The 26,749-nt window shown below is 42.9% G+C and overlaps 1 protein-coding gene across 2 annotated transcripts in view; it reads left to right on the top strand.

Moving 5' to 3' along the window:
* The window catches only part of HIVEP2 (HIVEP zinc finger 2), a 262,554-nt gene that overhangs the window by 195,398 nt on the left and 40,407 nt on the right, over positions 1–26,749 (top strand). For both annotated transcript variants that reach the window (XM_069725902.1, XM_069725903.1), the window contains one exon: positions 18,858–18,903. The gene's annotated coding sequence lies outside the window, so the exon portion shown is untranslated. The remainder of the gene's footprint in view (positions 1–18,857; positions 18,904–26,749) is intronic.

Genomic DNA, 26,749 nt, shown 5'->3' with positions numbered 1-26,749 from the left:
CCCCTTACAGCCTGAGAATACCAGCTATTAGCTTTAGCAAGGCTGATTGTCAAGAATGGGGGGACCCCATGTTGTTTTTAAAATTTATTTATTTAAATTATTTTTAAAAACAGAGCGGGGACCCCTCTATTCTTGATAACCAACCTTGCTGAAGCTGACAGCTGAGGGTTTGTCTAGTTGGTTCAAGAAAATAGGGGGGAACCCATGTCGGGTTTTTCATTCATTTATTTTGTTAGATCACAGGTGACGGCTGAGGGATACCACGATCATCTGCTCCTGTTGTCACTGATATTAGCGGTAGCGGGTGTCGGATGATGGGAGTAAGAGTCCCAAAAGCCCCCACCTGCCGTCATCCTTCGGACTTTAATATAAGTCTCATCATTCTCCTCTGCTCGCGCCGATCGCCAGCAGAACAGGGGAGAATGAAGAGAGCCGTCTTCAGCACCTGCCTCCGAGGAACAGCGCTTACTGTCCTTGTGGTACTGATGCCGCACACGGGCGGCATATGGTTGCCACAATTATTACATTCACAACACATGGACACGGATAACTCGGTACCAAAATAAATGGACGTGTAAAACTGGCCTAATGTCACGCTGACCAAACACTGACACACTGACCAAATACTGAAGACACATTGACCAAACACTGATGAAACATGGATGACACACTGACGACACGCTGACCAAACACTGATGAGACACTGACCAAACACTGATGATGCACTGACCAAACACTGATAAAACATTGATGACACACTGATGAAAGTCACATCCAAAACACTGAAGATCCTCTGCAGCTATTACGTTAATTAGGTTACTTAAGTTTTTCTCATTGCATTTTTGTATGCTTTTTTTTACATGAGTTTTTATTGCGTTTTTGATGCCGGAGTTGTCTCTTTTTTTTTCTTTAAAGAAAGCCTCTTTATTGTCGATGCTTCCTGGTATTTGGCTTTGACGAAGCTTTATTAATATTGTCAGTGCGGTTACATGCATTTTTTTATGTGTTTCAAATCAGTGAAAATGCACTAAAAATACAGGTCCGTTTTTTTTTACAAGTAGATCTTCACATCTAATGGAAGGGAAAAATCTGCACATAAAACATCATACCCGAAAGAGAAAGTGAAATGCTGCGGTTATGAAATGCGCACTGGAGGTCAGTTTACACTGAGTAAAAAAGAAGCCCAGTGGGCATGAGATTTCTATATATCCCATCCACTTTGCTGGAAGTGTAAAATGCTGCATTTTTGATACAACAAAAATGTGCAGCATCAAAAATCAGTCAGGGTCTAACCTCAGAACTCCCATTGATCTGAATGTGGGCATGCCTTAATATCACTTTAGTAGATTTGAAAACCCTTTTAAATGTTAACTATGTAATGCTTCATTGCACCTGCGTAGGCAGTGTGGCGAAATAGAACTATTACTAAGGCTATGTTCACATGTCCAATAGTGATCCATTAGAATGGATCCAGCAGCAATCCGTTGACAAAAATTGATTTCAGCTTGACCCTTTTTTTTTTTAAGTCTATGGAAAATGGATCGACTAATTACCGGTAGCCATCTGTTTTCCTCCATTTTGAAACAGATCCAGTAAGCAAAAAGGATCCTTTTCAAATGAATGAAAAATGGATTGCGATTAATGGATCTGTTTTCCATAGACTTCCCTGTTTGAAAAAAAAACAGATCCAGTTGAAGTCTGGCAATGGATTGCTGCTGGATCCGTTGCAATAGGTGATTACTAGACATGTGAACATGGCCTAAGAGGTTCTCTTGCTGGAGGACGTATGAGCAAGATACCTTGTGATCAGAATGTTATCGAAGTTTGAGATCCATCTGATTTCTACCAGTATAACTTGGGATAGACCCTAGATTAAGGATAGTAGATTAGTTTAGTCTATGATTTTTATATTTGTCTTTAAAGCCACAGAAAGTGACAATTTATAGAATGTAATTATGTTATTGCTGCTTTTTGTGGTATGTGGTAAGAGCACAGGATTACATTTGCCACAGAGTCCATTTTCCGCTCCAATTAGGACAATTAGTGGTCATGAATGTAGCATTTTCTCCTGTCTGGTAGAAGTCATGTCAGTAAAGGTCCCAGGAAGAGTAATGATGGCATTTAGTGACGCTCGGCTCCTGATTGTTAGTGTTTCTGTGAACGTTTGATTGCTGCATTCAGATTAAATTATTGGGTCCTGGCGTTATGCTGGCAACATGAAGATGTATGTGGTAAAAATAAATCCCTGTTGTTTTCCAGAAAGCAGACGCAAGAAATCTTCTGTAGCTTTTATGTCTTCTTTTGTAGCCAACATCTCATCAGCATCATGTCACAGTTCACATTGCCTGGGACACAGCGAATCCACACGCAGCAGCGGTAATCCACCGAGAGCCCAAGTCCCACCTTGTGTAACCGCCAGGGTCACTCTTTGGTCTCTCACTTTGGCCACTCAGAAGAAGGATGGAAAAATTGGCATAAACTACATTTTTTTGATATTGCAATAGGAATGCAGTGTTTCTCGAATTGGAATCGCCCCACCGAAGGAACAGAAGTCAGAGAATCATCCGCTGATTATATACATGTCAGTACGGAAAATGGCCCAAAGCAATGATGTTGTCTACAGCACCTAGTTACCGTAATTGGCTACCTGGGCCATGAATGTGCGTGACATATTGTGAGACAGGGACTCATGCGCTGTGGAGTTTTCTGGTGCTCCGTAATAATAACCTGCATGTTGTTACATAGCAGCCCCTTACACAAGTAGGGTGTTTTATCATATGTAGTAGTGCCCAGATCTGCTAATCTGTAATTCTATGGCTGGTGTGGTGCTTGGCATTTCCGGTCATACTAGTAGAAATATTTCCCGTGTTCTGCAATCAGTTTTCTGAATCTTATCATGTATCTTCATTCTTAACTTGTTTGTAAATTCTGTAAGATTACACATTTCTATCTTGTTACAGCAGAGTCCAATGGTTGGAACCATTAGTTATTAAAACCATGTAAATGTAGACCTTGACATTCCTTAATATTTCCTACTGTTCTAGCTGCATATAGTAATGGCCCCCATATTCACTAAAGCAAAGTCGGATTCACCCACCAATTTTGTTACAACTGGCTGACAATCTAATGTGTATGGTGGGGTCCTCTTAAATCTCCCCTCATATCTGACATTGCAGACATTGCAGGAGTCAATGACAACTTCTTAAAGGGAATCTGTCAATAGGATCTACCCTCCTAAACCATTTATATTGGTATGTACGTCATAGAATGTTGAATAAAATGATACCTTGATATCCATAATTTGATGTCTTATACTTGAGAAATTGGCATTTTCTTTATATGTAAATGAGCTCTTCAGGACTATGGGCCGGACACTGATCTGCATGAAACTCTGCCTTCAGAGCTTAGCTTAAATGAAAGGGGGGCATTACCAGTGTGAGACATGTAGATCGGGAGAAAAGACTGTCAGTCATTACATGTCTCGCACCCTTTCATTTAAAATAATCTCTGAAGGCAGATTCTCAGTGAGATCTATGTTCTGCCAATAGATCTTAACAGCTCATTTAAATATTAAGAAAAATCTGGATTTCTTTGGAATAACACATCGGATCACAGGTATCAAGGGATCATTTTATTCAACTTTCTGTCACCTACATAGCCATGTATATGGCTAAGGGGGATTGATGCTACTGACAGATTCCCAAAGGAGAAAAGCCCTTGTCACAAGTGTTTAGCCCTCCAAATGTCAGGTCAGCACGGTGAATAAAGGTGGTCATACACTTTTAATAGCTGGAGGCCATATTTTCATTCTGCTGTCAGCTAGTCTTCCCAACCCCAATGTGCATATATCTGGGGGATGGGATGTTTAGTTGCCAACCAAACAAACATATTAAATATGTATGATCACCTTTATTCACTGTGCTGACATGTTCACTTGAAATGACGTGAAATTCTACTTCGTTTTATTCTCTTTACCATTGGCAAGCTACATGCATTTTTGGATAGTATGTAGTCTGTGTTCCCCTTTAACATGCTAATGGAATTGACATTTCCCTTGGTTGTAGGACCTGTCATCAGCACGCCCTTTCGAACAGTCTATAATCTGCAGATGAATATAGCTTGCTAATATTCTTTATAGGGAAGCAGGCCGGTTGTGTTTTATGGTTGTATCCCCCTAGTATTCCATGTTATGTGCCTACAATTCAGAGGTATACCTCCTGCAAACTGTGTGAAGTAGGTAATAGTACCAAGGAAAAGAGGTTTTCCAGGAAAACAATTTGAGTCATTCATGAGGGTCACAGCCCATCATAGGTGACAATTTTGGCATGTTTGGCCTGCTACTTTCCAGTCTGCAGGCTAAAGTTAGAGGTACTTGTATACTGGAAGCATAAAAGATGAATTACACATGTACACAAAGTTCACAAAAACAGATCCTGGCAGCCAGCCTTAGATGTGTACCCAATAGTAATGAATAAAATAGAAATATTTGTCTTGTCCACGTGAACGCGGTGGGAACACTAGCCAGCGCAGTTGAATATGCTTTGTATCTTGGCATCTTGCACATACAATTAACGTGTTCAATAGGAGACTAGCCAGGGCCAGGCCAACTGCTCTTGCCAGTAAAGAAGGTGTCTAAAGAAATGAATTTGGCACCATGTACGAGTTTTATAGCCATCCTGTGGAAATAAGTCTGTGTTTAGTTTGACTCTGGGAACGCGCCATGCTTTTCGGGAAACATTTTCCATCCATTCTTAGTTTGTTCTATGTGATATTGAGGCATGAAATGTGGACATCACTTGACAGTTCAAATATGGCAGATTTACTGCCATTTTCAGCCCAAATATTTCATTATTTTTGGTCCTCCCACTCTTTGTTACCATGATATCAGGTGTTAGATTATGCTACAATAGCAACATGAATGTTTTCAGTGTATTCGAAGGCAACCAGACTTTGCCAGACATGTTGTAACATTTTTTTTTAGCTTACACTGCCATTTTTTGTTCCATTTTTCACTTTTTTGGCCAAAAGTCAGATTCCAAATATTTTATATAGGTGATCAGAGGTCAACCGTGACTGAAGTGAATCCAATTTGTAGGGTTTTGACTAAGTAAATATTATTATATTATCTTAATGTAGTCACCATTCTTTCCTTTAGGAAGGGGATAAATGGCATATTTGGACATGTACCGTTCTACGCTTACTGTAAAAGTGGTGGCATTTCAGGGGTGCAGCTTGCTAGTTGCAAAAGTGCCATGTATTCATTGGTATCCTAATAAAGTAGATCATCGTCAAACAAGCACTTATATAATCATGATCACACGACAATCAACAAATGGGTTATCATCAAGCTGTAATGGAAGTGGTGGGAGACTGAACACATTTCAAACACCCGCTTTTGGGGCCTAAACTGAATTTTTAAGGACTGAGATGCGATGAATTTTTGATTTATTCATTTTTTACAAATACTAACATTTCTTACAAGGCCATCCAATGAAATGTTAAATGTCTTATGCAGTCTTTTAACATTACCGTCTTATTCTGTGCCTTTATAGCCTTTTTACTAAGTACTGCTCCTAATAGCCAGATTCCTACTCCACACTGATGAGGGGCAAAAATCCCGAAACAGCTGTCTGTGGATGGATACCATGCTTGGCATAGGTGGCTTTCCTTCATAGGATGCTGCCCTTCCCGTGGTTGTTCCTTCCCGGGGAAAGGCCTGGCTATTCACTGCTTGCGTCGAGAAACACGTGATGGTGTCTCCGCAGCTTCTTTACATGCATCTGCATATTTCCCATAAGGGATGGGGGCAGTGTTCTGGAATCACTGCGTTGAGAAACACGTGATGGTGTCTCCGCGGTGTTGGATGTTTTGGTCTCCCCGAGGCCAATCATCTGTGCCTTTATTCTTAGGATTAGTCATCAATATTTAGGTAGGTATGTCTCAGCATCCCCTCCAATTAGCTGTTGCACAATCTGAAGCTTCTTCAATGTTTACAAGGTGAAGACTGGATCCTACTCGCCAGTGCCATATATTTGTCGGTCTGCCCATGTGTGTTATCCCTTGTGTCTACACTACCGGCACTGGATAACAGTATGGACCAAATGGGAATCCTTGCAACACTAGAATACTGCTTAAATCACTTCAGCATTTTTTTCCAGCACTGGAGTGGTACCTCTAATGTAAGGTCCATGTCCCAGTCTCATACTCACCCTCCGGCATCGTCACCTTTTATCAGTGCCATTACAGTCCCACATCACCACTAGCCGGCAGTCAGAAGTTAAGTCACAAGTTCTCAATGCAAATCTAAGAGAGCGAGACTGAGGTTCTTATAGATTTCCCTTGAGCTGTAACCTCTGGAGCAACTTGGATAGAAGAGGAAGACATTGGCAGGTGAGCATTAGAGCAGGGATCCAAGCACCACTCCTCTGGTAAAATTAAAAAAGTGCTGAAATGGTGCTTTAAAATTGTTCAGCCACATGAGCGTGGTTTTTATGTGTCAGAAAACCCCTTTAAGTTGTAAAAGTTGTTGAATTGTAATATGTACTAATCACAGGGTGTTAGTCACAGGGTGGTGAGAAAATCCCCAAAATAATCACAAAAGTGGGCTGGCAAATTTACATCCAAACAAACCTGTCTCCAAGCAAACATAGGATGTGAAGCATTATGTGTTTACAGGTAACACAGCAGATCCAGGGTTTGCATAAAAGCATTTGCAGTGGTGTCATGTAGTATTTCTCCCACTAAATAGGCCCTCTGCATTGTTTTACAACAGAAATTTGGCTCCTTAATGAATCTTTGAGTAGTTTTTCCTTCCACACAGAGTTTGCTCTCTTTCTTTCCTTCATTAATCTTTCTTCCATTAATAAGAACAGTTATTTCAGTTAGGTTTTAATTCTTTCCTTTATCTGTTTCTAGTTTTTATTTATTTCATTTTTTCTTTTATCTTCTTTTTTTCTCCCTGTGTGTTTTCTTCCAATGATTCCAAGGTGTTTTGGCCTCTAGTGTGTGACTGAAATGGTATATGGTATTCCTCTCTTCACGCACCTGTGTCTGTATAAACAGCATCATTCAGAAATCTCCATGTATATGAAGAATTGGTGTCTATTTTATCACGCTGCTTACATACAGTACATGCACTCAATCAGTGTCATTTCTTGAAGACTTATTTTCATGAGTTTTCCCGATACACCATGGCTTTCCCGTACACCCAAAAAGGGTCTATAAGTCTACTGTAACCAAACTATGACTCCCAGCTTCCCGTTGCATGTACACTTTTTGAAATCCCTGTTTAAGTTCATCCATTGAACATTTTTTTTACTTGCAGTCAAGTTTTGTGAATCCAGGATTGCTGGTATTGAACGAGGCAGGAGGGGAAACTTAAAAAAAAATATGTCACCCTTCATTCATCCAATTTTGTGAACTAAATTTGTATTCTTTAAGAAATATATAGAATCACAAACAAGAACTCTGTCCACTATAGCACCATAAAAAGCCCCGAAAATACCAATATGAAAAAAGAGCTGAACAAATCAGGCAGCAGCCACGGCTCGATGTGCTCTTCGTTTATATGCTCTGTCCGTTGGTGCCTGCCTGACCTTACAAGCTCTTTTGGTAATGTATGTTCATACATCATTATGTACACACTAGCTATTGAACCCGTTCTACGCCCGGGTGGCGAGCATTTATATTGGTATATGGTCTCCATCCTGGTATGTGCTGCTCCATCCTGCGCCCCCATCCTGTCATGTGCTGCTCCCATCCTGCGCCCCCGTTCTGTCATGTGCTGCTCCCATCCTGCGCCTCCATTCTGTCATTTGCTGCTCCCATCCTGCGCCTCCATTCTGTCATGTGCTGCTCCCATCCTGCGCCCGTTCTGTCATTTGCTGCTCCCATCCTGCGTCCCCGTTCTGTCATTTGCTGCTGCCATCCTGCGCCCGTTCTGTCATGTGCTGCTGCCATCCTGCGCCCGTTCTGTCATGTGCTGCTGCCATCCTGCGCCCGTTCTGTCATGTGCTGCTGCCATCCTGCGCCCGTTCTGTCATGTGCTGCTGCCATCCTGCGCCCGTTCTGTCATGTGCTGCTGCCATCCTGCGCCCGTTCTGTCATGTGCTGCTGCCATCCTGCGCCCGTTCTGTCATGTGCTGCTGCCATCCTGCGCCCGTTCTGTCATGTGCTGCTGCCATCCTGCGCCCGTTCTGTCATGTGCTGCTGCCATCCTGCGCCCGTTCTGTCATGTGCTGCGGCCATCCTGCGCCCGTTCTGTCATGTGCTGCGGCCATCCTGCGCCCGTTCTGTCATGTGCTGCTGCCATCCTGCGCCCGTTCTGTCATGTGCTGCTGCCATCCTGCGCCCGTTCTGTCATGTGCTGCGGCCATCCTGCGCCCGTTCTGTCATGTGCTGCGGCCATCCTGCGCCCGTTCTGTCATGTGCTGCTGCCATCCTGCGCCCGTTCTGTCATGTGCTGCTGCCATCCTGCGCCCGTTCTGTCATGTGCTGCTGCCATCCTGCGCCCGTTCTGTCATGTGCTGCTGCCATCCTGTGCCCGTTCTGTCATGTGCTGCGGCCATCCTGCGCCCGTTCTGTCATGTGCTGCGGCCATCCTGCGCCCGTTCTGTCATGTGCTGCTGCCATCCTGCGCCCGTTCTGTCATGTGCTGCTGCCATCCTGCGCCCGTTCTGTCATGTGCTGCTGCCATCCTGCGCCCGTTCTGTCATGTGCTGCGGCCATCCTGCGCCCGTTCTGTCATGTGCTGCGGCCATCCTGCGCCCGTTCTGTCATGTGCTGCTGCCATCCTGCGCCACCATTGTATTATATGCCCCCCGCTCCAGTGTGTATGCCCCCGAATGCTGCTGCCATATAAAAAAAAAAAAAAATACCATACTCACCTATCGTCCGGCTCCACTGCAGGTATGTCTTCAAGAAAATGGCGCCGGAAAGCGGGGACTGCGCAGGCGCCGATTCCGGCAGCAGGAATCGGCGCCTGCGCAGTCTGCGCTTTCCGGCGCCATTTTCTTGAATACACACCTGCAGTGGAGCCGGAGTGTGTCTTCAAGAAAATGGCGCCGGAAAGCGCGGACTGCGCAGGCGCCGAATCCGGCAGCAGGAATCGGCGCCTGCGCAGTCCGCGCCCTCCGGAGCCGGGAGCAGAGGAGCCGGGAGACGGAGCCGCAAGCAGCGCTGGAACTGGGAAAGGTGAGTATACTTACCCTCCCTCCTGGCGGTCCCTGACTCTCCGGTGGAGATCGCGGTATGCGTTCAGTGCTTACGCATACCGCGATCTCCCGGGACCGTCGCTCTGTGAGGCCCAGACTGCGCCGGCGCTTGCGCTTGCGCAGTCTATAGAGGCTTCGGACAGAGTGACGCTCCCAGCGTTATATTATAGATAAGGCAATTGACTACTTACGGTATTTACATGTAATTGCCATTTTGGTTCATATTTAGTGATAAGCGAACGTGCTTGGCCAACATCTTATCTGAGCATGCTCGGGTGTTATCCGAGCCCCTTGGAGTGCTAGTATGTTCGAGTACTCGCGGCTGCATGATTTGTTGCTGTAGACAACCTCAACACGTTGGGATTCCCTAATAAACAGGCCATTCCTGCTTGTGTTCCGGCTGTCTAATGCTGGTTTTACACTTGCTGTGTTTTTTCGGCCCGTTTTTGCGGCCCCAATAAATTTCTATGGAGCCGCTAAAACGGGTCGCAAAAATTCGTAGAAGCGCCTTATGCTGTAAGGCCGTGAGGGCCGTATTTACGGTCGTAAAAAAAAAATCAAGCTTGCTTGATCTATTTCACAGCTTGCGGACGCTTGTTTTTGCGGTGCCCTGTGAATTCCGTTTTTGCGGATCGCCTTTTTTTGGTCCCTACTTTTTCCCTACTATTCTAATTTAGAAAAACGGCAATCTGCAAGATTTTTGGGGCCCGTTTTTGCAGCAGTCCTGGAAAATTACGGCGATACGGCCCTCAAAAACGGCCCGCTAAAACAGGCCGCTAAAATCACGGTAAATGTAAAATAAGCCTCACAGACAAAAATCATGCAGCCACAGGGACTCAAACATAATATACGAGCACTCACAGATCAGATAACACTCAAGCATGCTCGGATAAGACATCATCCAAGAACGTTTCCTCATCACTATTCATATATATTGTTTTATACCCATTACACTGTATCCAAGTTTTACATTATCCTGGTGCATTTTCAATAATGTAGGTGCACATTCACACTGGCCATTAACAGACAAAATCTTCTATAAAAACAATGAGCAAATACCATGTACTAAGCAGATAAATAAATAATGGCAGTACATATAAATAACATACGATACTTAATTGACACTCTTTTTTATTAAAAAAGCGTAAAACTCATCCCACGGCGACAAGGTGTGCCCACTCCGGATGGTCCCCCTGTTTATCCCAAGGAGCCTCGTTTCTTACACATCTCTATTCACCTCAGTTCACCCTTATTGTTATGTAATAGAAGTTATGTAACAGAAGCCTCCAGGTATATATGATGTCAATTGATTGTGTTATATTTATTTGCAGAATTTCAATTTTAAGATATATTTGCTTTCTGTACTAAGTGTAAAGCAGCATCTCTGCCCTTAAAGTTGCTTTTATTATCAGATTTTCCAGATTTCGGTTAGGAAATGAAGTCATTTTTAAGCGTCTTATAATGGGTCCAGCTTTGGACAACAGTGCAGTGACCAATAAAACTTATGTACTTTTCTTCCTCTTTGTCAGCCAATATAAATGTGGACACAAAGTACTTACAATAATATTTGGGTTTCATTAGTTTGCTCATTCCTTTTAATACATTAACCTTGTAAAATAAGGAGAGCTTATTTTCACAAATATTCCAGAACGTTAATGTGTCTTAATGGCACATTGGTTATTCAAGTGGAAGGCATCCTAGCTGGTACTTAGCAATTTATAATGGAGGCTTAAGTCTGAGAGTATGTTACATTTCTATCATTTCTCTTTCTTTATATAGCAAAAATATATGTATTACCATACTTATTTGCTCACCCACAATGACCTCTGTAGACTAGAGTCATGTCTTCATATTTCTCTAGAACAACTGCTTTATTGATAGTTTGTAGCTATCTATTCGCAACCTTCACAAAATCCTCATCCTGCTGATATCCCAATACTGAGCCGCTGCTGCCGTATGTGTCCCTATTACTGCACCTGTTGTGTGGTTCTCTGTGCCCTCTAAATTCTAAAGCAGCCCTCTAGAATATAGTAATGCTGGGTGCAAGTGCCCTAGAAAACAGGTCAGTATAATGCCCCCTCACTGTATATATACTGACCCCTTAGTATCCCCCAAACTATTTGATGACTCCAACACTGTATGATGGCCCCCTTGATAGCCTCCATATAGTATAATGCACCAGATGGACCTCAATATAGTATAATGCACCCCTCCATAGGCAGACTGTAATATAAGGCAGTCCCCCATAGGCAGACTGTAATTTAATGCACCCCCCCAGGCAGACTCTATTATTATGCAGCACCCCCCAGGCAGACTCTAATATAATGCACCCCCAGGCAAACTCTGATATAATGCAGCCCCCACAGGCAAACTTTAATATAATGCACCCCCCAGGCCAACTCTAATATAATGCAGCCCACCATAGGCAGACTTTAATATAATGCACCCCTCAGGCAGACTCTAATATAACTAGGTGTTTCCAGCCAGCTAACGCTCGGCACGCTCATTGCTATCTAATTAACGCTGCTGGTGATTAAACTAAAGTAAATAATGACAACATTCAATAGCGCTTACGCAGGTGGTAAATGTGTGGAGACGGAGCCTCGTGAGGTAATGTGTGGGGACGGAGCCTCGTGTGGTAATGTGTGAGGACGGAGCCTCGTGTGGTAATGTGTGGGGACGGAGCCTCGTGTGGTAATGTGTGAGGACGGAGCCTCGTGTGGTAATGTGTGGGGACGGAGCCTCATGTGGTAATGTGTGGGGACGGAGCTTCGCGTGGTAATGTGTGAGGAGGGAGCCTCATGTGGTAATGTGTGGGGACGGAGCCTCATGTGGTAATGTGTGGGGACGGAGCCTCATGTGGTAATGTGTGAGGATGGAGCCTTGTGTGGTAATGTGTGGGGACGGAGCCTCGTGTGGTAATGTGGGGGGATGGAGCCTCGTGTGGTAATCTGTGAGGATGGAGCTTCGTGTGGTAATGTGTGAGGACAGAGCCTCGTGCGGTAATGTGTGGGGACGGAGCCTCGTGTGGTAATGTGTGGGGATGGAGACTTGTGTGGTAATTTGGGGGGACAGAGCCTCGTGTGGTAATGTGTGGGGATGGAGCCTCGTGTGGTAATGTGTGGGGATGGAGCCTCGTGTGGTAATATGTGGGGACGGAGCCTCGTGTAATAATGTGGGGGGCGGGATTATGTGTGGTAATGTGGTGGGGGGCGGGATTATGTATAGTAATGTGGTGAGGGTGGGATTATGTGTTGCAATGTGGGGGGCGGGATTATGTGTGGTAGTGTTGTGGGGGGCGGGATTATGTGTGGTGATGTGGGGGGTGGAATTATGTGTAGTGATGTGTTGGGGGTGGGATTATGTGTGGTGATGTGGTGGGCGGGATTATGTGTGGTGATGTGGTGGGGGGCGGGATTATGTGTGGTAATGGGGTGGGGGGCGAGATTATGTGTGGTGATGTGTTGGGGGCGGGATTACGTGTGGTAATGTGGTGGGGGGTGGGATTACGTGTGGTGATGTGTTGGGGGGCGGGATTATATGTGGTGATGTGGTGGGTGGGTGGGATTATGTAGTGATGTGGTCGGGGAGCGGGATTATGTGTGGTGATGTGGTGGGGGCGGGATTATGTGTGGTAATGGGGTGGGGGGCGAGATTATGTGTGGTGATGTGATGGGGCGGGATTACGTGTGGTGATGTGTTGGGGTGCGGGATTATCTGTGGTGATGTGGTGGGCAGGCGGGATTATGTGTGGTGATGTGGTGGGTGGACGGGATTATGTGTGGTGATGTGGTGGGCGGGTGGGATTATGTGTGGTAATGTGGTGGGCGGGCGGGATTATGTGTGGTGATGTGGTGCGGATTGTGTGTGGTAATGTGGTGGAGGGCGGGATTATCTGTGGTGATGTGGTGGGGGGCAAGATTATGTGTGGAAATGTGGTGGGCGGGCGGAATTATGTGTGGTGATGTGGTGTGGATTGTGTGTGGCAATGGGGTGGGGGGCGGGATTGTGTGTGGTAATGGGGTGGGAGCGGGATTGTGTGTGGTAATGTGGTGGGGGCGGGATTGTGTGTGGTAATAGGGTGGGGGGCGGGATTATGTGTGGTGATGTGGTGCGTGCGGAGCTACTGTGCAGGGGGTGGGATTAGCGAGTAATCATGATGCCTCTTATATATATAGATGCAGCCCCCCATAGGCAAACTTTAATATAATGCACCCCCCAGGCAGACTCTGATATAATGCAGCCCCCCATAGGCAGACTTTAATATAATGCACCCCAAGACCGACTCTAATATAATGCAGCCCCCATAGGCAGACTTTAATATAATGCACCCACCAGGCTGACTCTAATATAATGAAACCTACAAAAAAGGATCCTCTAGACCAGCAGAGGACATGCCCCTAAGCCATAACATATAAACCAAAAAACAAAGCAATGGATCAGTGAAAAAGTATCATGAAAAATATAAATCCGTTCACAATGTAATTGTGCGCAAAATCCATACCAAATAGGGGTTAATGATTAATCAATCCAAAGTTTATTATATAGAAAAGTATAAATTCACACAGACAAAAAAAGCACTGATAGCACAACAATCCTGGTGCAACACCTGCAGTATACAATGTCATCCAATCATGAATACAATAGTCAGGGTGCCGAGGAGACCATGCTGGGAAACATAAAGTTAATGGGCTTCATAGCCTAACAGCGGTCCACTGGACACCCAGAATAATAAATCACTGACACATTAATATAGACCCAGGGTAACTAAAAATCTGTTTCTGCCAATCATGGCTATATATTAGTACCTTGGGACATGATTGCAGGGAAATGCAGGCGTGCTGACAGGATGCAGGAGAGCCTCGACGCGCGTTTCACCGCTTTGGCTTCGTCAGGACTCTAATATAATGCAGCCCCGCATAGGCAGACTTCAATATAATACACCCCCAGGCCGACTCTAATATAATGCAGCCCCCCATAGGCAGACGTTAATATAATGCACCCCCAAACAAACTCTGATATAATGCAGCCCCCCATAGGCAGACTTTAATATAATACACCCCCAGGCAGACTCTGGTATAATGCAGCCCCACATAGGCAGATGCTCCCTCTCTTATCAATGCGGTCAGCTGTATTGGCATCTAGCCGATACAGTTGAACCTGCGATGATGGGCAGGGGCCCACTGCTGGCATCGGGCCCCCCGCCTGCTCAGGGGCCACATATTGGGTGGGTGGCAGAGCAGGGAGATCGATTCTCCCTGCTCTGCCGCAGAATGTCACTGTATCGCGTGCTGTGGGGTGGGCCCCCTGAGAGCGCGGGCCTGGGCGATGGCCCCCTTTGCCCCCCGGTACCTACGCTACTGCTTTGTAAGATAGGATCACGGGTAAGAATTCTACCCAAGCAATATTTTCATACATGTTATACAGCTATAGCAATAGGGCAGGAATCTTAAACTCGGCTATGTATATGGGCCGCTCATAGAAAAAAATGTGAATTTGGAGGGCTGCATCCTTTGCAGGACGAGATGGTTTTTTTATTAATGCTTTCTAAATGGCACGCATTGTATGGGTTATGGTAGTTACATAGCTTTAGTCATTTTGGGTGCTGCAATAACAAACGTGCACTTTTTTGTTTACTTTAGTTTATACATAAAAAAAGCATTTTTAGTGTAAAACATTTTTTCTCATACTTTATTTTGATTTTATTTAAGTTTTTACAATTTGTATTTCCTTGTTGTGTCCACTAATTGGCCACATACAGTAATTTTGTCTTACAAATAGCACCATATAATATGTTGGACCATCATCTTATAGTAATGTTCCCATCCTGGTCCCCAACTTGTAGTAATGTCCTCCATCATGGTCCTCATCTTGTAGTAATGTCCACCATCCTGGTCCCCTTTTTGTAGTAATGTTCTGATTTTATAGTAATGTGCACAACTTGGTCCTCATCTTGTAGCAATGTCCCCATCCTGGTACGCATCTTGTAGTATTGTCCCCATCTTAAAGTAATGTGCCTATCTAGGTTACCATCTTGTAATAATGTCTTCATCTTATAGCAATGCTCCCATCCTGGTCCTTATCTTGTAGTATTGTGTCCCTCCTGGTCGCCATCTTGTAGCAATGTCTTCATTTTGGTCCCCGTCTTATAGTAATGCCCCCATCCTGGTACTCATCTTGCAGTAATGTCCCATCCTGGTCCCTATCTTGTAGTAATGTCCCCATCCTGGTCAGCATCTTAGGGTATGTGTCTACGTTCAGTTGACATCTGGATTCGCTGCGGATTGAACGCTGCATACAGCTGCAGCGTTAAACCCGCAGCGTCCAGATGTTACAGCATAGTGGAGGGGATTTTATGAAATCCCATCTCCACTATGCGTGCGGACATGCATCCGGCGACCCTGCGTTTCCGGACATGCGGCGCGTCTTTTTAGAATGCATCATGTCTGTTTACCTTGTGGCGACACTCCGTCGCCGCAAGGTAAATCACAGGTACCCATTTTATAGTAATGTGCCTATCCTGGTCAGCATGTTGAGGTAATGTGCCCATCCTGGTCCCTATTTTGTAGTAATGTGCCCATCCTGGTCCCCTTTTTGTAGTAATGTCCCCATTCTGATCAGCATGCACATAAAAAAAATCCTTGTCACCTGACCTCAGCTCCCTCGGTGAACATTATTCTCCTCCGCAGCCTCTATGGTGGATGGCAGTGACATCACACGCTGCCCACACCGGCCTTCCAACCTCAGCCTCTGGCCTCTGATTGGCTGGTGTCTCGTAATAGTAGAGAACTGGTGTCTGTGCCGAGATACATTCAAATGAATAGAATCGCTGACATTGGTGGTCCCCAGGACCCAGCAGTGATCATGATGGTAGCTCTGTTGTCTCATGGGCCGCATGCGGCTCATGAGCCGCGTGTTAGAGACCCCTGAAATAGGGGGTAGATAATATTGCTGATGCACATAAAAAAACACAAGTAGTTAGAATGTCACCCATTGTGTCACATACCCTGCTTCGAGGCCATACAATTCAAGTAATACTTTCATAGTTTATATAATCTTCCTGTACTTTCTTTTTTATCTGTTTATTCCTTTTTTTCTCACAACTCATAAACATACTGATATGTTCATCTGGCTCCTATCATGCATATGCATAAGGTAGAGAAATCGAAGTGTTAACCTAGGGTGTTGAGTAATGGAGTCTATGTGCAGCATTGTATCATTTCTTGACGCTATATAAAATAGTGGTCGCCGCATCATTGCAATAAAATGCAACAACAGGCGATCAAAATATCGTGCTTACCCCAAAATGATATCTATAAAAACGTCAGCTCAGGGCACAAAAAATAAGCCCTCACCCAGCCCCAGATCATGAAAAAATGAGCACATCATGAGTCTTGGAAAATGGCGACAAACCCCCAAAAATATTCATACAAATTTCGGAATTTTTTTAAATCACTTAAAGAAATAATAAACTATACATGTTTGGTATCTGCGTACTGACCTCGGAGAATCATAATACCAGGTCAGCATAGTAAATAAAAAAAAACAGAAAACAATTGTGGAATTGCACTTTTTTTTGCAATTTCACCGTATTTGGATTTAAAACAGAAAATCGCCCATGGGGTGATGGGGTTAAGGATTATTAGTGATTACTGAAAAGTATATCTTTGTACTAGAAATCATTACCCAATGAATGGCCTCCTCGTAGGGTACGTGATCACGATGTGGGTTTCTGACCTCCAGATGCCCCAACAGACACTGCGCTCAGATGAGCGACTGATCAATGTCCTTTAAACATAAGTTACTGGTTTTATTACAATTTAGCTCCTATGTCAAGATTTCTTCATCTTCTCCGCACTAGGCCTCCTAAATCAGGTTGTATATCTCTGTGAATATTTTACATCAAGAGGCGATAAGTATGCACCAACAGCGTTCTCCACAACTTCTTTGCTGAAAAAGGTGTTGATGTGGTTCTCAAGAAAGTTCAGCTATGGAATTACTACATTTTCCCAGTACATTACAGATCTTTTACAATGATCTGTTTAACCCCTGTGACAACACGGAAGACTTCTGAATATTGCATCTGCAAATAATGAGTTTTATGTCAATACTTATACACATTAATTTTTGCTGTCTTTATTTTGGAATGTGAACAATAATTATCTAACTATATCATGTGATGGTTTTCCGAGTCCGCTGTATTGGTCACATCCTTAAAACTTTAGCTGCCTATAATGTAAATTTAGTCAGCAAAATACAAGGAAATTGCATAAATTGATGTCAATCTGATTACTCCTACTGCACATTCACTGTGATCTCCCAGCCTGGCATGTTTTAGGCTGTAGACTGGTTTTATGACAACCCATTTGCAGAATTGAATCTATTAATGGTCATGAAATCATGACAAGATCTCCAGTCACTTGCATAAAATTTTTAAATTTTTGCAACATTTTAATAATCCTAAAATTAGTGACATATTAATCACCAATCACCATTAGAGCAGTACCCAAAGTTTAGTAATTCTTCTTGATTCCCTTTTCAAACATTTTGTATTTTTTTAGGTCCGGTTTTATTTTTTTGGCCAATTTATAAGAGGAAATGCAATAATTTTGTGATCATGTGCAGCAATATCAAAGTGACCATTTACAGAGAGGATAATTCAAAACTGTCAATCACTATATCTGTACTTTCAGTTGTCACTGTTGGAAAGTATAAGGTATGACGAAACTAAACAGTGAATTTGAATTTTAATATATGGCCAACGGAAATGTCGAAATCCTATCTACTTCTTTTTATTACCATTGTATATTGTATAATAATGTATGATAATTTTTTTTTTAATATAAAAAAGGAAAAACAGCTTACTCCTCAATGTAACTCGATCTGCACAGAAGGCCGCGATCCACGTCACCGCACGGCGTTAGTTAGATACAGGGAAGGAAACAGTTGATCCAGCTTCTGATCCACAGTTCAAGGAGACGTGGTAAAATCATGAAGTCTTTATTCCAGAAGAGTTAAAAATCTGTAGAAAAATACAAAATACAGGAAACAAACATCTATGATATGGTCGACACAGAAAATTGAGAATACAATACGCGTTTTGAACACAAGTGCGTTCTTAGATGGTTTATACCAAGTGTAAGAACGCACTTGCTTTCGAAATGCATATGGTGCAAAGACTTCATGGAATAAAGACTTCATGATTTTATCACTTCTCCTTGAACTGTGGATCATCAACTTTTTCCTTCCCTGTATGATCATTTTTTCACACCATTCTTACAATTTCTGGATGAAGAACAATGTTATCTAACCGTCTCAGTTTATTGTCTACCAGTGTTACATTATGAGGTGGAGTATACAAGCCTCCTCACTGTATTAAATGGCTGCATTGATAGAAAGGTGCAGAGAACGCCAGGTGAGGAGCAGTCTTGTCGAGAGCAAAAAGCTTTCACTGCTCATTTCCTGTTCTTGTTATTCTTGGCAGCGGGGCGCATGATTTTCATTATGCAAACATGAGGTCTGCCCAAAAACTTACGTGTGAGGGAATTCAAAAGTTTAGTATATTGTCCCATCCGTTTACGATCTCGAGGCTTCTTTCCTGTGTCAAGTGCTAAACTTCTGACCACTTTTTCTTTTCTTCTACAGGCAAGATCACAGGCAGCCATGTGTATGATATTTCTGAAAAGAACAGGTATATACAAAAAACCTTCTTTTTCTTGTTCTTGATGACTGCAGATATAATGTAGAAAGTGAAACTGCACTACGTGTAAGGTTTGTGCTGTGTATTTTTCATTGTCTGCCTGGTCTGAAGTTTATGTCACGGTTCATATCTTGGGTGTATACTTTAATATTTAGTGGTTGAATGGAGATAAATAGCTTGAAAAATGTTACTATAGTGGTATAAAAGTACCAGAACATTTGCTGATTGGGTAAAGGTTTGAAACATGGGCTTGCTGTAAAGTAACAAAGTATGATATACCGTAAGCTGAGTTGATACTGGATAACAGGGTACATATTTTTTAAAGATCACATACTTTGCTGAAATTTACACTTTACAAACTTGTCAGGATCCAGTCAGCCTCTGCATGGGAGGTTGACCATTTGCTGTGTATTGGCTCCTTCTGACTCTCCCCTGATAGATGATGTTGGAGGAGATAAGGATTAGGCAGTTGGAATTCCGTTGCCCGATCCCTTTGTTCTGCCGCAAGATACTATGCTGCCAAATGATTCTGGCAGTGGCTTTCTTCGCTCCCCCAGACTGACTTTAGATCTACTTAATAAACTTAAATATGTACCATAAAATGATATGAAATATATTTAGTTTAATTATCTCTTTAAAATGAATATTAACTTTCTTACCAAAACCTTTCAATGCAGTATTGTAGCATTTTAGGTATAGCACTATTACAACATACATGGTATTCGAATTTTTATACTCAAATTTCATACTACAGTAGATTTACTAATACCATCTGGAAGCTTAAAGGGAACCTGTCACCCCAAAAATCGAAGCTGAGCTGCGACCACCGGCATCAGGGGCTTATCTTCAGCATTGTGTCATTCTGTAGATAGCCCCCAATGTATCCTGAAAGATGAGAAAAAGAGGTTAGACTATACTCACCCAGGGGAGGACCCACTGCAGTCCGGGTCCGATGGGCGTCGCGGTCCGGTGCCTCCTATCTTCTTACGATGACGTCCTCTTCTTGTCTTCATGCCACAGCTCCGGCGCAGGCGTACTTTGTCTGCCCTGTTGCGGGCAGAGCAAAGTACTGCAGTGCGCAGGCGCCGGGAAAGGTCAGAGAGGCCCAGCGCCTGCGCACTGCAGTACTTTGCTCTGCCCTCAACAGGGCAGATAAAGTACGCCTGTGCCGGAGCTGCAGCGTGAAGACATGAAGAGGACGTCATCGTAAGAAGATAGGAGGCCCCGGACCGGACCGCGATGTCCATCGGACCCGGACCGCAGCGGGACCGCCCCTGGGTGAGTATAATATAACCTGTTTTTCTTATCTTTCAGGTTACATCAGGGACTTATCTACAGCATTACAGAATGCTGTAGATAAGTCCTTGATGCCAGTGGCCGCAGCTCATCTTTGATTTTTGAGGTAACAGCTTCCCTTTAAATGTAGACAAGGCAGTCAGAATAGGCCCCTAATCTATTACAGTGGCTTAAAGGGAACCTGTCAGCAGGATTGTGCTCAATAAACTACAGACAGTGTCAGGTTGGTGCCACTATACTGATTAAAATGATACCTGGGTTGATGAAATGCATCTTGTGGTTGTTGTTTAATCTGTATTTCTAGTTTTCAGTTAATGAGTTTCTCATGCTGTGGGGGGAGAGTCTTTATGTGGAGCTCTGCTTACATATTCATCTGTATGGCTAATGACAGGTCACTGATCCTACAGTGACCTGCCCCCTATTTTACCTACTGAATATGCTTTTGTTTGAAAAAAAAATAACATTCATCATGCAGGCGGTGGCGCCTGCGTTGTAGCATGATACAATGTATGCTTTTTCAGTTAGAGGTGGCAGGTGGTGGTAAGGGCTTTGATACATGGTTTGAAGGACAGGGTGGAATCAAGTGTTACCCTCAAGCAGCAGACTTGTAATGCAGAGAAAAGTGTGATGTAATTTATTGTGATCAATAGATTGTTTAGGAGGGTTGAGTGACATGGAGGAAAGATGATGAGTTTAAGGAAACGTGATGAGAAGGAGATTATGACTGATAAACACTATGAGATTTGGACAGGAGAGAGGTGACGTAATGTTTGAGACTGTGGTCCCAGCTCTCTTCAGGTCATTGACCTTGTCCTCCTGTGTAGTTCTGGGCTGATGTCTGACCTTTTTCAGAATCATCCTTACCCCACAAGGCGAGAACTTGCATGGAGCCCCAGACCGAGGAAGATTGACAGTCATCTTGTGTTTCTACCACTAATTGTGGCAACAGCTTCTCACCAAGCTGTTTGCCTGTTCTCTTGTAGCCCATCCCAGTCTTGTGCTGGTTTACAATTTTGTCCTTGGTGGTCTTTGACTTTTCTTTAGTCTTGGACATGGTGGGGAGGTTGGAGCGTAATTAAAGTGTGGACAGGTGTTTTTTATACAGGTAACATGTTCAAACAGGTGCAATTAATACAGGTAATGAGTGCAGAGAAGGAGGCTTCTAACAGAAAAACTAGCAGGTCTGTGAGAGACAGAATTCATGCTGGTTGGTGGGTGATCAAATAGTATTTCATGCAATAAAATGCTATTTCATTTTTAAAAAATTATACAATATAATTTTCTGTTTTTTAGCTTTAGATTCTGTCTCTCAGTTGAAGTGTAACTATGATGAAAAATTTCAGACCTCTGCATTTTTTGTAGGTGCGAAAACTTTCAAAATCGGCAGTGTATCAAATACTTAGCTTCCAGTAGCACCGACAGTGGGGAAAATATGGGACTTTATGAGTTGTCCCAGGCAAAAGGTATGGGAATCTATACTATAGATAAAGAAGAGTAGGGGTGTAGGGGTCCCAGGACACAGCCTTGAAGGGCACCAGCAGAGAAGGGACAAGATAAATAGGTAGAATGGTAGTGGGAGACTTAATATGTGTGGTTATTGAGGTATGAGGATATCCAGGAGAGGGCAAGTATATCTCTGGCACAGGGGAATGGCGCTTATAAGATGCACCTAATTCATTAAGTGGCATATTCCACTCAATGAATTAGGCGCATCTTACTCGTCCATGTCATTTCATTAAAATTGCCATTTATAACGGCGGTCTTAATGAATCGACTCCTTAGCTTTTATGAACTTGACTCACATTTTTTGTGTTACTCTTTTATTTTTTTCTCTATATGTATGTAATACATGTCAGGCCGGTTTCACACGTCAGTGGCTTCGGTACGTGTGGTGACAGTTTCCTCACGTACCGGAGACACTGACTCACGTAGACACATTAAAATAAATGTGTCTCTGCACATGTCAGCGTGTTTTCACGGACTGTGTGTCCGTTTGCAAAACACGGAGACATGTCAGTGTTCGTGGGAGCGCACGGATCACACGGACCCATTAAAGTCAATGGTGTGCATTTTTCCTGTCATAGGGTTAAAATTGTAAAAATTGTTGCAATACACGGACACGGACACACGTACAGCAATCGGACAGCACACGGACCCTAAAAACGTACTCACGGACATCACACGGATCCCACACGGATGGCCTACATGAGCACACGGACACGGATAACTCTGGTACCATTTTCTCCGGTACCGGAATTATCTGGACGTGTGAGACTGGCCTTATATAGCTCTGGTAAAATTTAAGAGTTCACCAATTCAAAACCCTGTCATGGGCAGCCCAATCTCCAGACCTGAACCCAATTGAAAACCTCTGGAATGTAATCAAGAGGATGTTTGATCGCTTGTGACTGTCCATCAAAGAAGAACTGCTTACATTTGTGTGCCAGAAGCAGTGTGAAAGACTGGTGGAAAGCATGCCAAGACGCATGAAAGCTGTGAATAAAAATCATGGTTATTCCACAAAATATTGATTTCTGAACTAGTTAAAACATTAGTATTGTTGTTTCTAAATGATTATGAACTTGCTTTTTTGAATTATTTGAGGCCTGAAAGCACTGTTTTTTTTTATTTTGACCATTTTTATTTGTCAGAAAAAAAAATACAAAATTTATTGTTTGGAAATTCAGAGACGTGTTGTCAGGGGTTTATAGAATAAAAGAACAATTTACATTTTACTCAAAAATATACCTATAAAGAGAAAAATCAGACAAACTGAACATTTTGCAGTGGTCTCTTAATTTTTGCCAGAGCTGTATATTTATTCATTTTTTAATGTCAGTAGATTTCATGCATTTAGGGTTTTACTATTTTTTTTTCAAAATTGATCAACCTGCTATGCCTTCTTATTGTAAGGCTAAGTTCACACAAGCATATAAAAAAAATCATCCAATCTTTATCCAGAGAACATAGATAATTACGGTATCTATCTGTATTGTTGTTATCCATAAGTAATCTCTATGGCATCCGTACCGGATGCGGTTTTATACATCACCAGTTATTAAAGTTTACAAGACCAAACACAGATTTCTATCTTAAAAATCAGTTTGTTTTTTGGCGCATCCATAGAATTGCACCCCTGAGTCTCATCAGAAATGTTGAAAAGTATAGAGCATGTAAATGGATAAAAAATGTTTCTTGTCCACTAATGTGTCTTTTCTTTAAAATTTATAGTACAGTATATGCTTCCAATTTCTGTATTCAATACATTACAGAAGATTAAACTGAGATTATATTATCAACCAGCGCTAAAAAGTTTGATTTGCTTTCTACATAAACAAAAGATAACGAGACAGGGTTATCCTGGAAAAATTGTAGCAAGCTCCAGGATATGCACTGTAAGGCCGGGGTCACACTTGTGAGTGCAATGTGAGAAACTCACTCGAGTCTCTCGCATCAATACCCGGCACTCCCCTCGGGACCGGAGTGTGCGGCTACATAGAGATACATGCAGCCGCACGCTCCAGTCCCGAGTGCCAGCGGCTGTGCCGGGTATTGATTCGAGAGACTCATGCGAGTTTCTCACAAGTGTGATACTGGCCTAATAGTATTAGTAGCCACTATGTGTGAGTTAAAAAATATTGGCCCACGACTGAATGGCAATTGGGCCCTTCTAGCAGCTATGGGTATGGACATCTTAAGTATTCGCAGCAGACATTTCTGCACCAAAAATTTGTCTCTTGGCAAGAAACACATGCATGTTTTTGCCATATCTTAAAATACTGTTTTGATGCAATTATTCGTAATCATTGAAATTTGTGAAAAATGCTGAAAGAATTGACATGTTGCGGATTTGAAACTGCTTCAAAAACTCAACAAAAACACTAGGGAGAAAACTCTGCAAAATTGTGTAAACAATCCTTACATGCAAATGTGGGTATGTTTGGTAACAAATTTGAACAAATTCTCAGGCCAACCTTGATATTGGATGCAATATGCTAATGACACTTTGCTCAAAGTCTCCTGCGAGCGTGAGACGAGTGTCAGTGCACTGTGCATGAGAGAATCGCAGTTCAGATGTGCAAATCTTCCATTTGCTGGCATCTGCGGGAATCGCACTGCACTGCCCAATGAACAAAGTACATTTTAATTAATAGATATTGGAATAAAATATTGGAATAATATAATGTTATTTAAGAGCAGCAAAAAGCATATTGCCCTATGACCTAATTTAAATAATAATAGCAAAGGATGCAAAACCTTGAATAATACAGATAATAAAGTATGATGACAACAAAAGTGCGCCCCAAACACAGTAAATTCCTCCACAGTACCCTCTACACACACACAGTATAATGACTCTACCAAAAGGGAAAAAAAGAAAAACGCAGCAGCACAGCCTGAAGCGAGGTTCGGTACACACTCAGTCCTTAATAATGGAACACTGACAGTCTCGGGAGGTGCTCGCGTAGAAAAACAGGAACATACCATATAAGAAGGAACGCGGCAGCACTCACCGGAAATGTGATCAAGTCTTGTCTTTATTAGAAAGCATGTAGTACCATCTTCACGGCACGGGGGAGTGGAGGAGCAAAGGAGGTGAGCAGAGAAAGGACGACGGCTGTTTCACGCCAAACCGGCGCTTCTACGGGACCCGTAGAAGTGCCGGTTTGGCATGAAACGGCCATCGTCCTTTCCCCGCTCACCACCTTTGCTCCTCCACTCCCCCGTGCCGTGAAGATGGTACTACATGCTTTCTAATAAAGACAAGACTTGATCACAGGTCCGGTGAGTGTTGCCGCGTTCTTTCTACTAGTGTTATATAGTATAATGACTCTACTATACCCTCCTCCCTCAATCCCCCTGACAAAGAATGGTGATCTTATCACAGTATGATTCTCCAACTGTAATCCCCACACAGGCCTCCATACAGTATAATGGCCACAAAAAGTGCGCCATACAGTATAATGGGCCCACATAGTCCTTCATACAGTATAATGGGATCCTGTATTGCCTTCTACATAGTATATTGGCTCCACATAGTGCTCCATAAAGTATAATGGCCACAAGAAGTGCCCCATACAGTATAATTGCCCCACATAGTGCTCCATACAGTATAATGCCCCCACATAGTGCTCAATACAGTATAATGTCCCCACATAGTCCTCCATACAGTATAATGGTCCCACATTGTGCTCCATACAATATAATTGCCCCACATGGTGCTCCATACAGTATAATGTTCCCACATAGTACTCCATACAGTATAATGGCCCCACATTAAACAAAATAAATATTCACCTCTGCTTATTCCCCCACTGCTCCAGTCTCTTCATACAGTGGGCACATTGTAATGACATCAGATGCAGAATGGGAAAGAAGGGAGAGGGAGTGTCATCTGACAATGCTTCCTCCATCTTTGCGTTCAACTGTATCAGCATCTAGGATGATATACCTTGAAAGTGTGATGCTGGGCGGGAGACGCGCCCGGTGTCGTGGGCTAAATATGCTCAGTGGACCTGCCCGATCATCGCAGGTCAATTATACCCGGGTGACCAGTCCAGCATCGCAGGCCAAATATAGTCACTCTGTTGGCTAGAGTTTCACATACTGTATGTGCTGTAGACAGAGTATAATAAGCATTGATTCCTAATGGTAAGAAATAGAAAGAGCAAGACATCAATGTAGACTTGATTATGCAGGTAGTATTAATTTTCATTTATATAACACCATCCCCTTTCTTAGCATTTTATTAGCATAATATTAAGGTAATGCAGATCCATACAAAGGGCACATTACAAAAGATATGTTGGGGAATATTTATAAATCTTGTTTAATTCATAAAATATTCTTATAAGGTTATGCTGTTTGAAAAATGTGGTACATAATTAAACTGTCAAGTCTAAGTTGTCTCTACTTATTAGTTGTCTTTGTGCTAGAAATGTGTGTCAAATATTTGGGTACAAAGTGTTGCCTGATAGACCACACCACTTTCCCAAAAGACCACACAACTCAGGAAAAAAGTGTAGGTGCAAAATTTCTGGTACATTTAGCTTGATAAATATGCCACATTATGTAAAAGCCTTGCCCCGATGAAGTTGCAATCTACAGAGAATATATTTAGGAGGACGGGGCAAAAGGAGGCTTCTGTAGATATGTCAGATGGAGGCCCTGTTGGAATACCAGTTTGAGACGCTTTTTTAGATTATGTTTGTCAGGAGAGGTACGTGTTGATTGACCTGGATAGTGTTGGATGGAGAAAGTGAGGGAATTTCAAGAAAGAGTGTTGTATGTGCAAGTGTAAGAAGGTGACTACAGTAGGACAGCAGAGATTGTCATCTGCAGAACAGAGGTTGCATGTAGCGTGGCTTACATTATGTGAAGTAATGTATTATGGAGCAGAATTGGATGGGAATTTGTAAAATTTACATGAACATTTTCAATTTGATTCTTTGTGCAAAGACTAATAAGAGGGGATGATTTGGCAGGAGAGAAATAAGAGAACAGTAGTAAGTGTGGTAAGATGAGTATGTGAGAAGGTATT

Source organism: Ranitomeya imitator, chromosome 5 (genome assembly GCF_032444005.1).
Source record: "Ranitomeya imitator isolate aRanImi1 chromosome 5, aRanImi1.pri, whole genome shotgun sequence".
NCBI lineage: Eukaryota > Metazoa > Chordata > Amphibia > Anura > Dendrobatidae > Ranitomeya > Ranitomeya imitator.
The sequence above is the reverse complement of the archived record's forward strand: the minus strand, read 5'-3'. Positions and strand labels throughout refer to the sequence as shown.